Below are 2,815 nucleotides of genomic sequence, written 5' to 3'. Positions count from 1 at the left end.
GGAAAACGATACTCGGACTTACCCGTTTATATTACTTGATAACGATCTGGTACACTTGCATGGGACTTAACAAGTTTTTGGCACCGTTGTCGGGGACTCGTGGTTTAACTTATCTAGTAGTGTAAACTGATTAAGTTTGACTTGATTGTGTATATCTTTTTTTATCTTTTTATTTTTTTATTCTTTTTATTTCTATTTTTTAAAAAATATAAAAAAGTGCTACTAGGGTTTGTGTTTCTTGTGCATGCAGCAAGAGCCCAGACATACTAGAAGCAAGAAAAATAGACAACCTCTTCTTGAAGGCTTAAGTGAAGCAATAGGGAGAAGGAGAGTCAGCCGCCCATCTAGGGATTTTTTTCCTTCAAGAAGCAAAAAAAATTGATCGTCCTACCCCCTATCCCTAGGTTGGTATTGCTTAATCAAGGAATTTCTCACCAGTTCATGACAGTACTGTACGTTCCCGTATTAATAGAGATAAACAACAGTTACCAAATGAGTTAAACGATAAAGGCATTAAGCACAGATGAGAACCCAAAAATTGATAATCAAAGCATATGAAGAATCATATAAATAAACAAGAGTTTCAATTAAAGAGAGTTTCAAAAGATTACATTGTTTCCCCCAACAACAAAAGGGTTTAGTTCACCATTGTCATGGTGAACTTAGATGAAAATAATGGAAGAATGGAAGAGCAAACCCTAGATAAGATGAAAAGGAGCCTAAGCATCCAAGAGATCCTCTCTAGAGAGTGAAAATTAGGTCTGGTCGCCCTCTTCTGTCAAAAGAATGAGAATGAAATCGCAATAGGGCTATTTATAGCTGAGGAGTGTCACAGAAAACAGGCTCAGGTCCAGCGACACACTTATGACGCCCTACGGTTTGCCCCTAATCGTGCCACCGCCCGGCGGCAGGGGGCCACCGCCCGACGGTTTGCCTCTAATCGCAAATCCGCCCAGCGTCCACGCCAGGTGCCTCCTCCTCGCTCTGGACCGCTCAGAGGTGCAATTTTGCCACCGGGCAGTTCCTAGACTCCTCTTTTCTTCAATTTTCTTCTTCTGTCTTTAGTTTAAGACCTTCATCTTCAGTCCCCATCTTCACTTCCATCAAAATAGCTTGAAAACAATGCAAAACAAGCATAATATCGCTAAAAACAACTTTTGACTCTCAACTGACTCATTTATTAGGTTTTACTTGATTCTAAGCTCATTCTAAGTCTTAAAGGGTGTAATTTGGTGTAAAACGACAAATGAAAATAACTGTCTCTCAACCGTTATCAGCAATCCTAGCCAGGGTTAGAAGAATCATCCAAGTATTGGCCAACAGCAGAATAACCCATTAGGGCAACAAGGAGGCTTTAAGCAGCAACAACCTTTAACTATGTTGCAGCAGGTTTCACATTTGACAGAGTTTGTTCAAAATATGAGTAAAAGATTTCACGAATTCATAAAAGTCTATGATTCAAATCGCACCAGTGATCAAGCTACTGTTAGGTCACTAGAAATGCAAATTGGACAACTGTCAAAAAGAGTAGAAACCATTGAGAAGAACCAGTTTAGGGCTAATACTGATGTTAACCCTAAAGAAGAATGCAAAGCTGTGGTGACAAGTGACGAAGGAAGAGCTGACAAGGAAGTTGTAGAGATTGGAAGCAGTAATCAAAAGGAGGAAGGTGAAGCCATTGAGAGTAGCGACAACAGTGGAGGAGAAGAAAAAGAGGAAGCACGAGATACTCATAATGAGCAGAACAGAGAAATTTATAATGAAATGACTATTATGCCTTCAATTATCAAACAAATTCCTGCAAGAATGAAATTTTATCTTGGAGATATGATAGATTTAGATGAAGATGATGATGAGCAGGAATTTGAGATTCAACCTCCAAGGAATTATCCGCTTAAAGTAAAAGATCCAGGTTGCTTGAATTTGGCATGCATGATCAATGAGGTTGATATAGGAAAAGCAATGATAGATTTTGGATCTAGCATTAACATGATGCCCATGCGTTTCTTTAAGAAAATTGGAGGGCTAACGTTAAAGCCATCTAATCTCACAGTGACAATGGCGGATGGTTCAATTAAAACACCATTTGGTATGGTGGAAATGTGGTTGTTTGGGTGGAGCAGTTAGAATTCTTAGCTGATTTTATCATCATGAGCATGGAAGATGCGGAAATAATTCCAATAATTCTTGGAAGACCTTTCATGGCCACATCCAAGATGTCTATTAGTGTCCATGATGCAAGGATCATGATGAGAGATAAAGAGAATGTACTCTTTTATACTGGCTGATGAAGGTTGAAAAACAACTATTTTCATATGTCAATTTGGACCAAATTACACCCTTTACTACTCGGAATGAGCTTAGAATCAAGCAAAACTCAATCAATGAGTCGGAAGAGAGTCAAAAGCGGGTTTTAGCGATTTTATGCTTGTTTTGCATTGTTTTGAAGCTAATTTGAGAAAAGTAGAGAATGGAGTTGAAGATACAGGTCGTTGACTCAAGAAAAGAGCAGAAAAATGATGATTTGAAGAGTCGACGCACCGCCCGGCGGCACACTTAAATCGTCGGGCAGTCCAGGACGAGGAGAAGGCATGGCGATTGACGCTGGGCGGACTTGAGGCAAATCGCCGGGCGGTGGCGATTGCTGTCGGGCGGTGGCGGCAGGTTATGGGAAACCGCCGGGCGACACACTTAAACCGCCCGGCGGTGGCTCGCTGGACTTGGGCCAAATTTTTGACGCGCTCCTCACCTATATATGCCCCTATTGCGAATTCAGAATCATTCTTTTGACAGGGGAGAACGGCCAAACCTAATT

Source organism: Vigna radiata, chromosome 7 (genome assembly GCF_000741045.1).
Source record: "Vigna radiata var. radiata cultivar VC1973A chromosome 7, Vradiata_ver6, whole genome shotgun sequence".
NCBI classification, from domain to species: domain Eukaryota; kingdom Viridiplantae; phylum Streptophyta; class Magnoliopsida; order Fabales; family Fabaceae; genus Vigna; species Vigna radiata.
The sequence above is the reverse complement of the archived record's forward strand: the minus strand, read 5'-3'. Positions refer to the sequence as shown.